Raw genomic sequence first — 13,103 nt, forward strand, 5'->3', positions numbered from 1 at the left:
TGAAAGCTAGGATGAAAAGTAGTCATACATGCAGATTGAAGGTGATTATTGAGGATTTGAAAGGCCAAAATAGCATTTGCTTAGTCGGACGAGTAAGAGATCCTTTCTAATTCGGAGGGAGATGCATTACGAGAATATTTTGGAATCTGTTAAAACTTCAACTTGCTTTAGGTTATGTGAGGAAGGTCACCGAGTAAGGTGTATGCGATTATACCAGCACTAACGCACCGGATCCCATTAGCACTCCAAGGTTAAGAGTGCTGGGGTGAGGGTAATACTAGGATGGGTGACCCCCTGGAAGTATATTAAGAGTCCTACAAATTCAGACATAATAGACAGATGAGACACTAGAGTAGCCTAAAGGAAATTAGAGCATGCGGAGTGGTTGGGAACCCCGAAAGAACGCGAAGGATGAGGTGGACTAGACCGGCAAAGAGAAAGAAGGTGCATCACAGCTCTAGAATTAGGATGAGTTTGAATAGTATTTGGAAGTACCTTGCAAGCGAGGCGTTAGTAAACATATATATGTATGTGTATGACATCCCATATATGTATGTGTATGACATCCCATATATGTATGTGTATGACATCCCATATGTGGCTGCGCCAACCGGTATATGTGTCCCAGCAACCGACGTTGTGGTATACTGAAGGCATCAATCGAACAGGGTAATAAAGTTCAAGTGATAGATGTTACAAGGTAAGTTGATGATATTGTCACCACAGGCTAGAGTTGGAAAGTCCTAATGCAACAACATCAGGGAAAAGAAGAAAGTGATTATATAGAAAGTAAAGAGATTAGAATGCCTTGAGAAAAAAAAATGTAAGAAACGAGGGTAAGTGAAGTTTCCAAGAGGAATGATGTATAAGGCAAGGGACTATTTGGATAAAATTCGAAGGTAGGCATGCGAGAGGGATAAAGTATGGTAGTGTGAAACAAAAGATGAATGTGTGGGGTCAGAAAATAGACTTCGATAAGTGGGACTAAAGGATAGTAATCACAAATAGGGATGTGAAGTAAGAGAGATAATGATCAGGCCTTGCAATGATACTAAGAGACTTCCAGCTCTCGAGATGTGTCTAAAGGGATAAATGTGTAGTCATACCAACACAGTTGCCTCGGAAACGGAGAAGCTTTCCTAAAAGATGATTTAAGCATAGAACGGGTTTGCACGTTTAAAGGAATATTTTACGAATGTTAGGGTCGATACTATAAAATAACAAGTGGAGAAGGGCGCTTGAGGAGGAAGGAACTCAAGGAAGGTTTGAGGAGGAAAGCAGGAAAGGTACACTAATGGGCTGGTCAAAAGGAGAAGAGAGAAGAATAAGAAAAAAAAAAGGGAAATTTGAGCAATCACCAAGGACAAGCGAGAGCATAATGAACTAACTGTTATATCCCGTGTTTTCGCACATTTGGAAAATTAGAAATAATCTTGACTTGTATGAAATAAGTTTGTCTAGTGTGTTAATTGTGTTATTGTGATTCTTGCAATGTAAATGAAAGTAAAATGATATGAGTTTGCTTTGAAATGGAATGTAGGAACTTATGTCGCTTAAGTATGATTTTACGACATTATGAAAATGAAGTTATTAGGTTGCAAATTATGATGAGTATTGATGAATTTGGAAGTTGGAAACATGTTATGAATATGTATGCCAAAGATTAGAAGTTTTGAATGAGTTCTGACTTTGGCGGAAAGTTTGTATATTATGTATATCGTGTGTATAATTTAAGGAATCGATATGACATACTTCTAAACTATGTTGTGATGATTTAGATTGATAATGGATGTGAAACCCTTGAGATTGGTTTGGAAATTGAAGTTGAAATGAAGGTTATGGCATTATGTCGGCAAGTAGAACTAGTTGTGTCATATTGTGTTTCTAATGTTTGTTGTTGATGTTGATGTTGTTGTTTGGGTTGTTGTTGATGGGTTTGAGCCGAGTTGAATTCTCGGGGGTGCTATATGTATAGGGGAAGTGCTGCCGAAATTTCGGTAGACAAATATGAGTTGAATCGAATTCGTAGCATCTATAACTTACAATTGGTAAATGTGACCATTTGCAGATTTTCGACGAAACGGGGAGTGAGCTTGGATAGGTGTGCAAAGCTCAAAAGGTATGTAAAGCTACCCCGATCCTTCTTTTGGCATGCCTAAGTGTATTAGAATCGGATTCGGGCCTCGAAAGACTTTCTGCCCATCGGAATCCGCAATTGAAAATCTCGTTTTTTCCTTCAGTAAGATTGAGCTCTTTTGGTTTGTATTCTTGATAATCATGCAAACTTTCCCTAAACTACTTGGAAAGCTATAGAACGTCCGTAGAACCTTTGTAGGTGACCCCATAAGCTTAAAATATGTAATTTAAGCCCTCCGCCTTGCTTGTCCTGAGGTGGGCCCGCTATTCCCGATTTTGCCCTTATTGTACTCTAGTGTTACTTTCGAGCGATTTTTGAAAGAAATGTTTTGACTACCATTCTAATTACTTAACAAACATTGTTTTAAATATTCCATTAAGTCTGATAAATTGTTTTGACACTCGGAACGACTTCAGAAAGGTTATACTCTGTATTCACTATGATATCCGAAACTCATTTATTAAGATCCCTTCCGACTTCATTGGATTGGTATGTTTTTGATATGCCTCATCGAGTCTATGGAAACATTTATGATATTTTAGCTGCATTAGTCTCTCACTACTCAATTCGTGGATGCCCCAATGTTTCCCACACTGAGCCCGGGCCAGGATATGTTGTCAAGCTTGATCCTTTGCATTGTTCGTCGTGCCTCGATGTGAGGGGGCAGGTATACACGTACATGGGTTTGTGGAGTATGCTGTGCCATGTACGCTTGTTCTGATATGATTTGCTATGGCCATCTGATATGATATGTTATGTGCCGGGGTTATGCCCCCATTCTGATTCTTCTGTGTTGTGGCACCAGCGTCGGGAGGGTGGCCACGTTCTATCTGCCGAGTCCCTTGGCAGGGGCCGGATTTGACATGACATATGTTTCTGTACACACTCTGCATGTTTTGAAAATATGTATTTGATACTTTGGATTTTCTGCTCACTTTCTGTACGTTCTGTACCAGTTATGATTTTGTTTCTGTAATTCAGGCTTTACATATTCAGTACATATTTCGTACTGACCCCCTTTCCTCGGGGGCTGCGTTTTCATGCCGCGCAGGTACCGACGACAGGTTTGCCGATCCGTCTGTCTAGGATATCTTTTCTGCCATTTGGAGCGCTCTTTTATTCAGAGCCATCTTTTGGTACAGTCTGCCACTTCTATATATGTATATTCTCGTTCATGGGTAAGGCGGGGCCCTGTCCCGCCATATGACTCTGTTGGTCTGTTTAGAGGTCTGTAGACATGTTTGTGGGTTGGGGTCTTTCTGTACAGATGTGTGTATATGTGGTGTTTGGGCGATCCCATTCGCCGCGGTGGCCGGTCCGCATATATTTAAGTGTTACTCTGTTGGTCCTGTGTGGCCTTTGTTGGTATTTTCTGCGTGCAGGGTATTTGGGATAGTCCGTAAAAAAAGGAGACTCGGCCAAAAATTTTCTGGAAATTAGCTAAATTTGAAATAAAGCCTTGTCGGCTTCTGCTATATACTGGAATGCGTTTGAGTGCCCAGATCGGGCACTAGTCACGGCCTACGGGGTTGGGTCGTGACAAAAGTGGTATCAGAGCGGTTCGTCCTCGGAATGTCTACAGACCGTGTCTAGTAGAGTCTTGTTTATCGGTGTGTTGTGCACCACACCTATAAACAGGAGGCTACAGGGCATTTAGGATACTACCCTTCTTTCTGTCTTAGATCGTGCGATAGAGCTGTGTTATCAGGATGACTCCTCCCTTTGTTAAATGATTGACCTGATGTGTGTTGGGACTAGCCGCCCCATTATATGTGTTGATTGTTTAATTGTGTTGGCTTGATGCAATGTGTAGATGGTAGATAGGCGATTTTCGCTTATTGTCCTGACTCGAATAGGATTGACATACCCGTTGTTGGTATGCGTACTATGATACATTATTGATATATATTGGCATACCCACTATTGGTAATGTGATGTGGTATATTGTTGGCGTGCCCCATTGAGGTACTTGTGGTATTGAGCTTACTTGTTGATGATTGACATATGCATTGTACGCATTCTCTCATATTATCATGCATGGCCGATATCCGGTGATGATCCGGTATCGTTGATTGAGCGAAACTGATATTTGATAAACCTTTTAACTGAGTGATTGTGAAAAAGGTCGATGTCCGAAGATCCATTCCGGAATCTTTGTTTATATGAAACTGATAATTGTTAAACTCTTTTACTTGAGTGATTTTGAGGAGGCTAATGTCCGAGGTTCAATTCCGGAATCGTTGATTTATGAAACTTATATTTGACAACTATTTTGAGTGATTGTGAGGTGGCCGATATTCCATGGTTATATTCGGGCATCGTTGTGCATAGCCGTTTCCGATGCTACCCCGGATTCGATTGTAGTGAATGGGTTCTGTGGGTCCCTCAGAGTGGTGCTGGTGAGACTACCCTTGTGATCAATTAGCCAGGGTCCTGTCTGTCTGTTTGGCAAAGATCCGGAATGGGTGGCACCCAAATTTCGCGAGTCACACGGGGTTATGCTGCCGAGAGGTCGATATTTCCGTCTAGAGTACATGTGTACATCTCATTTGCATAGCATGGCATGGCATAATATTCATACCATTATTGCATTGCATTATAACTTGAGTGAGATGTCTTGATGACTGTATTGTGACCATTGTGTTATTGATTCTATTGTGTTAATTATTGTTTGATTAGATATAATTAGACTTATCGTATGGGATTTATATGCTATAAATAGGTGATGATGAACAATAGGACTCGACTGTTGTGCCTTATTTGGATGACTTGTGCCTGTTAACCGAACCTAAAACTAGTAGTGTATCGTGCTAAGCGAGGTATGACATGAACGTGTCGTAAAAATGAGTTCGCTCCTAAATCACGAATGAGCGACCTGGGAATGGTAAAGATTTTGAGAATCTGTATATGTGTTTAGCCGACTTATAACTTATGACAGATTAGTTGTGACTTAAGTTAGATTGAAGTAGTGCTCTAATATTGCGGGATGCGTGACTTGGTTTAGTGATTATCACCATTATTCGTGAATTCTTTACCAATATGTGTTACTAACGATTGTCGGCCTATGATACTTACTCAGTACGTGTGGTTGTACTGATATTGCACCTGTTACACCCTTTTTGGGGTGTAGATTATTTCAGGTGATTGATCAAAATTATGCGATGCTTGTCTGGAAGGCCTCCTCCCATTACATTCCGGGATTGGAGGTTGAGTCTTATTATATGTTATCACTCTGAAATTTACTTAGTCGCTCTTGTATTAGTTTAGACTAGATCATGGGAATTTGTATCGAGTCTGTAAAAACGTATTGTCAAATTATGTAACATTCGAGTTTGTATTTATAATATGAAATTCCGCTATTTTCTTAATTTCCAAGAGCTTTGAAAGAAAAGTTATGTGATTGAAGCATTGTATAAACTAGAGGGTTTGACTACCAAGGTGGGAAGGTAGGTGCCCGAACAAGCCCAAAATGGGTCCTGACTAGTTGGTATCAGAGCCTAGGTTATATAGAAGGGAAATCATATAGAAGGTCAAATTTTAACCAGGGATGTGCCAAAGAGAGCTGCAGCTTTTAATGTCTCTATTAAATGATAGTAAAAGCTTTGATATGGAAAATCAAATTATAAGGACTGAACAGGATTTTCATAGGCTACAAATGTTACATAGACATCACAATTTTGTATTGATAGCTTTGATGGAAACTTTTCAACAAGCTAGACATATACAAAATTATCAAAGAAGATTAGGAATGCATAGTGCAGGTGCAAACTACAATGGGAAGATTTGGTTCTTTATTAATGAAAATGTGGATGTACAGGTTGTCTCGGATACAGAACAGGAGATTACTTTGAAGTTATTTCTACAGGAGCACAACAGACATATGATTTCTACACCAGTATATGCTAAATGTGATGACCTTGAGAGGTTGCAATTATGGGATAATATATATCATTTGTTTGCTAACATAGACATACCTTGGATGGTAGGAGGAGATTTTAATGTGGTGCTAAATGAGGAAGATAAAGTTGGTGGTACTCCTACTATCCCTCAAGATTATGAAGACTTTGCCTTCTGCATAAATTCTTGTGAGCTGGGGGAAACATCTTTCAAAGGTAGTCCATTTACATGGCGGAATGTAGGGCTGGAAATGACTGCATATTTTAGAGGTTGGATAGAATTGTAGTCAACTCAGATATGCAGAATTGGTTTGGAAACATTGAGGTGGAACACTTGTCTAGGACAGGCTCTGACCTTGCTCCTTTATTTATCACCTTGGGTACTGATATCCTAAACATCATAAAGCCTTTCAGGTTTCTGAAGTTTTGGATTGATCATGAAGATTTTCAGGATATTGTTAAAGACAATTGGCCTGGGAATAGTGAGGGTGATCCTTTTCTGAATTTCAAGAAGAAGATTAAACAAGTTAAAGGGGTATTATCCGCTTGGAGTAAGGTAGCTTTTGTTGACATATTCGAACAACTCATCATAAGGGAGGAGATTTTGAGGGTGAAAGAACAGTTGTTTGAAGAAGAACCTTCAGTGGAGAATAGATACATTCTGCAACTAGCACAAGCAGAAATGAAGAAATATTTACATTTTGAGGAAGAATTTTAGAAACAAAAATCTGGTTATACCTGGTTTGCTGAGGGTGATAGAAACACAAAGTTCTTCCATAGTATTGTCAATGGTAGAAGAAAAAGGCTACAAGTGACAGAGTATGGCTTGAGAATGAGGAAGGAATTGCTCAATGTGTAGTGCAGTTTATTCAAGATCAGTTTACTCACGAAGCTTGTAGTTCAGACTTTTCAATGATAAATATTGTGCCCAGATTAGTTGCTGATGAATACAATGAAATGTTGTGTGCCCTTCCCATAGAAGATAAAGTTCAAAAGACAACTTTTGATTTAAAAGGTGAGAGTGCTTGTGGTCTGGATGGATTATCAGGCTGTTTTTATCAGGCTTGCTGGAATATAGTCGGAATAGATTTCTATAAAGTAGTGAAGGCATTCTATGAAGGTCATGCTCTTCCAAAGTCTGTTACTCACACAAATCTGGTGCTTTTTCCTAAGAAGGAGGTGGTTCAGCAGTTCACTAATTTGAGGCCTATAAGTTTGAGTAACTTTATCAATAAGGTTATTTCTAGAGTTGTGCATGGAAGGCTAGAAAAGATATTGCATGAGATGGTTTCTCCCAACCAGTCTGGGTTTGTGAAGAATAGAAGTATCATTGAGAATGTTCTACTCACTCAAGAAATTGTGATTGATATCAAAAAAAGAGGCAAGCGTGCTAATTTGATCATCAAGTTGGACATGGCTAAAGCCTATGATAGAATGTCATGGCAGTTTTTAACCAATGTTTTGGAAAGGATGTGATTTGATGGAGCAATGGGATTTGATGGAGCATTTGTGGATTAGATATGGAGGTTGCTAGCTAACAATTGGTACTCAGTTCTATTAAATGGCCAGTCTCATGTTTTCTTTCACTCAGCTAGAGGAGTGAAGCAAGGTGATCCTTTATCACCTGCATTGTTTGTTCTAGCTGCAGAGGTGCTATCAAGAGCTCTTAACTCTTTATTTGATCATGAACAATACAAGGGGTATGGTATGCCTAAATGGAGTACCAACTTGAAACATCTTGCATATGCGGATGACACCATTATCTTTACCTTAGCAGATAATGTGTCATTAGAGATAATCATGACAGTCTTGAGGAAGTATGAAGATTTTTCAGGACTGAAAATTCAAAGAAACAAGAGTTGTTTCTATTTGCATCAGAAAGTCTCAGCTGTTTTGTATCATGAGGTGGAGCAGACTATAGGTTTCACTAGAGGGGTCTTCCTATTTATGTACTTAGGCTGTCCAATATTCCATACTAAAAAGAAGAAAGTGTACTTCAATGAGTTGATCAGGAAGGTTAAAAATAAGCTGCAGAATTGGAAGAGCAGACTCCTTTCTTTTGGTGGTAAGGCAGTCTTAATCACTAGTGTACTTCAAAGTATGCCTCTATATCTATTATCAGCCATGGCACCTACTAAATACACTTTGAATGAGCTACACAAAATCTTTGCAAGATTTTTCTGGAGTAATAAAGAAGAAGGCAAAAGTAGACATTAGTCAGCTTGGTTAAAAGTGTGTGTTCCAAAAAATGGAGGCCTGGGGTTTAGATCCTTATTTGATATTTCTGGTGCTCTTTTTGCTAAGTTATGGTAGAGATTTAGAACCACATGCACATTGTGGTTTACATATATATGAAATAAGTATTGTAAGAGACAGATTCCAACTCTAGTGCAGTAGACAAGAGGCTCACAATTATGGAAAAAGATGTTAGAAGCTAGAATGTGATTGAAAAGGATATATGGTGGGAGACAAGAAATGGTTCAGCTAACTTCTAGTATTATAATTGGACAAAGCTAGGTCCTGTAGCTGAGTTGTTACCTACAAATTTTCCTATTGATGAAAGCATTCAGGATGTGGAAGACATGATGATAAATGGACAGTGGAATCTCCCTAAGCTTCAGCAAACTGTGCCAGAGGATTTAGTAGAACACATCACACACAGCTTCAATAGAGATGCAGTTGATCAATATATAGACAAGGCCTGGTGGATGCTTAATGCAAATGGTAAATTTACAGCTTCAAATTCTTGGGAAAAGATCGGGCAAAAAATGGAGGTAAGTTGGTTTTATCAACAGATATAGACGAATGGGTTGCAGTTCAAGATTGCATTTCTTTTGTGGAGAGTATGGAAACAGAAGTTATCAGTGGATGATGTTCCTGCAAGAATGGGGATATCCATAGTTTCTATTTGTAGGTGTTGCTCACAACCACAACCAGAAACTTTGGAACATATATTCCTAACAGGAGACTATGCAGCAGCAGCAGTGTGGAAAGTTTTTACAGATGCAACTAGTATTCAAGGACCTTTTTTGCAGGTGAAATAGGCAGTGAAAAATTGGTGGGATGCCAAATGTTCAGCTAAGTTGAAACCTCTATATCAGGCAACACCAGCTATCATATTATGGTAGCTTTGGAAGAGAAGGAATACAGTAGTGCATGGGGGGACAATGTCCAAGGTTAAGGTACTCTATGATATCAACATGAATCTTGTACAACTAGCAAAACTCAAATATCCCTGGATGAAAGATGTTCCAGGCTCTTGGCCTCATCTGGTTAAGTACTTAGAGAGTTACAAGCCACATATAAGCTTTATACTGGTGCACTGGTCTAGTCCCCCACAGGGTTGGTATAAGTGTAATAGTGATGGTGCATCTAAAGGAAATCCTGGACCCAGCTCAGCAACCATTTGTGTTAGAGACAGTCTTGGAGATTTTATATATGCCAGCACAAGGAGAGTGGGAGATACAAGTTGTCTAGTTACAGAAGCTAAGGCAATGTATGGTGGTTTGGTTTATTGTGTAACTAATCAACTATTGCCTCTTTATGTTGAGTCTAATTATTTGAGCTCAGTAAAGATGGTGGAAGGTGAATAGGATGTGCCATGGTCTATAAGTTTAGAGGTTTATAAAATTATTGAATGGAGAAGGAAAGGAGTAGTCCAGCTTGTGCATGTAATGAGGGAAGGAAGCCAGCTGGAAAACTATTAACTAACCATTTTTTTAGTTTTGCAGGTACATTATACTTTGATAACTTCATGGAGGTACCAGCAGCTGCAAAAAGGCTGGTAAACATTGACAAAATGTAGTTTCAATCCTTCATATTCGAGCCAGTGTTTGGTAGAGAGCCTAATGAGTTGCTAAACATAGCAGCAACATAGTTGAGCTGCATAATATTGCATGCATATGCAGGTCTATAACTACAAAAGTAGAAGGAATGAAGATGTTCACCTACTCGACAACAGTAGATTTGAGATGCAAAGGTTCCATCAGTATGAATAACACTTAGTTCACTACAGCAGAATGAGCAGCTGAGTATAATTAAGTCACAACATGCAGAAGTTCAATTTTGAAGGATTCTTCTATTGGTTATGACTTCATAGCACCCGGTGAGAGCTTTGAGGTTGCTAGAGTGAAATCACACCAGAAATTTGGATAGGTTACAGTTAGACTAGAGTTGATGCTTTGGTTGTTTATTTCATTTCATAGGAACTTTTGGCCTTATTTTGTTTTATTTCTCTGTACAGATTCTTTTTATCAATAAATTCACAACTAGTATCATGCTAGTTGTTTTGATTAAGAAAAAAGCGCTTGATTTAACATCATGGCAAGACAGTGTCACCAATTTTACTCTTCGTCAAGATTGTCCGAGTCAGTATTCATTCCCGGATGCTTAAACCTGTACCGATCAATAATTCTATCCCTATCAATGCAACCATGGTAGTGCTTCACCCTATGCCCATTCACTTTAAACGTCCGAGTTCCATCTTCGTACTTCAACTCAATCGCACCATGGGGTGAAGCACTCACCACTTCGAATGGATCGGACCACTTTGATTTCAACTTTCCGGGCAACAGCTTCAGTCTCGAATTATACAGCAGCACCTGACCCCCTTTTTGAAAATCTCTCTTAAGGATCTTTTTATCGTGGTAATGTTTCATCCTCTCTTTATACAGTGTTGCACTTTCATAGGCCTGGTGTCGGAATTCATCCATCTCGTTGAGTTGAAACAACCTGAGTCTGGTCGTTTCTTCCCAATTCATGTTCAATTTCTTCAAGGCCCACATGGCCTTATGTTCAAGTTTAACTGGCAGGTGACATACTTTATCAAAAACTAGCTTGAAAGGGGAAGTCCCAATCGGAGTCTTGAAAGGAGTCCGGTAAGCCTAGAGAGCATCATCGAGCTTGCGAGCCCAATCAGTTCTGTTTGCATTCACCGTTTTAGCCAAAATACTCTTTATCTCCCGATTAGAGACTTCAGCTTTCCCACTTGTCTAAGGATGATAAGGGGTTGCCACCCTATGGTTGACTACATACTTCTCCATCAATCCCGCAAAGGCTCTATTGCAAAAGTGAGAACCACCATCACTAATTATCGCTGGGGTACCAAAACGATATATATGTTCTTTTTCAAGAATCCCATGACACTCTTGGCTTCATTATTACGTACAGACACCACTTCTACCCATTTAGAAACATAGTCAACAGCGACCAAGATGTATTTCATGCCACAAGAGCTCACAAAGGGTCCCATAAAATCAATCCCCTAGATATCGAACACCTCAACTTCCATCTCAAAGTGCATAGGCATCTCTTGCCTCCTACCAATACTCCCTTGCCGTTGGCACTAATCACAAGACCGCACCATCAAATTAGCATCATGAAAGAGAGTAGGCCAATAGTAACCACATTCAAGAACCTTTATAGCAGTCCACGTACCACTATGATGTACCCCAATTGGAGAGTCGTGGCAAGCCTTCAGAATCTCCAACACCTCACTCTCTGGAACACAACGCCGAATAATGTTGTCAGCGCATGTTCTGAATAAGTATGGTTCATCCCAATAGTACTGACGAGAATCGCGCAAAACTACTTTTTTCTGGTAAGATTTGATCTCGTCCGGAATGATACCAATAACGAAGTAATTAGCCAAATTCGTATACCAAGGTTCCACTTGCATAGACATCGCCAAAAATCCCTCATCTGGAAAAGAATCATCAATATCAAGTTCCTCTGCTGGCACCCCAGTTTCCTCAAGCCTATAGAGATGGTCAGCAACCTGATTTTCAGACCCCTTTCGATCTTTCACCTCAAAATTGAACTCTTACAACAAAAGGACCCAACGAATCTGTCGCGGCTTAGCTTCTTTATTTTCCATAAGATACCTCAACGCAGCATGATCAGTGTACACCACAACATTCGACCCCAATTAATAGGACCTAAACTTCTCAAAAGCATACACTATAGCAAACAGATCTTGCTCAGTCACTAGGTAGTTCATCTATGTTGCATTAAGAGTCCCACTAGCATAGTAGACTGGGTGCATAATTTTATTGTACCTCTAGCCAAGCACAACACCAATCGCGAAACCACTCGCATCACATATCAACTCAAAAGGCAGGGACCAATCAGGAGTAACAATAACAGAAGCATAAGTGAGACGCTCCTTCAATTCATTAAACGCCTTTCGGTACTTGTCATCAAATAGAAACTTAGCCTCTTTTTCAAGAAGCTTGCACATCGGGTTCATAATGTTGGAGAAATCTTTGATGAAGCGCCTATAAAACCTAGCATGTCCCAAGAAACTCCGGACACCTTTGACTAAGATGGGTGGAGAAAGCTTAGCAATCACATCTATCTTCTCTTGATTGACCTCAATCCCATTTTCAGAGATTTTGTGACCGAGGAAAATCCCTTCCTTCACTATAAAATGGCACTTCTCCCAATTCGGCACGAGATTTGTCTCTTCACATCTTTTCAGCACTTGACCCAGATGGTCAAGAAAATCATCAAATGAATTGCCCACAACAGAAAAATCATCCATAAACACCTCCAAGAAGTCTTCGACCATGTCAGAAAAGATCGACATCATGCACCTCTGAAAAGTTGCTGTGCATTACACAACCCAAAGGGCATTCGGCTGAACACAAACTTCCCATAAGGACAAGTGAAAGTCGTCTTCTCTTGATCTTCTAAGGCAATGTTGATCTGATTATAACTAGAGGACCCATCTAAGAAGCAATAGTAAGACCTCCCAGCCAGCCTATCAAGCATCTGATCAATGAAAGGCATGGGAAATGGTCTTTACAAGTGGCTGAGTTTAGCTTCCTATAGTCCATGCAAATACGCCATCCAGTAACTGTACGAGTGGAAATCAGCTCATTCTTTGCATTAGGCACCACACAGATACCTCCATTCTTTGGAACACATTGAACTGGACTGACCCACTTGCTGTTTGCAATCGGATACACTACCCTAGCATCTAACCATTTTATGATCTCTTTTTTCACAACCTCTTGCATGTTTTGGTTCAATCTCCGTTGTTGTTCAACACTCGACTTGTTGTCCTCCTC

The 13,103-nt window shown here is 39.8% G+C and overlaps 1 pseudogene; it reads left to right on the plus strand.

Annotated features, from left to right (window-relative positions):
• The first annotated feature begins 200 nt into the window (after positions 1-200).
• Positions 201-319, plus strand: LOC132643397 (5S ribosomal RNA; annotated as a pseudogene).
• The last annotated feature ends 12,784 nt before the right edge of the window (positions 320-13,103 follow it).

The sequence above is a fragment of the Lycium barbarum genome, chromosome 5 (genome assembly GCF_019175385.1).
Source record: "Lycium barbarum isolate Lr01 chromosome 5, ASM1917538v2, whole genome shotgun sequence".
Lineage (NCBI taxonomy): Eukaryota > Viridiplantae > Streptophyta > Magnoliopsida > Solanales > Solanaceae > Lycium > Lycium barbarum.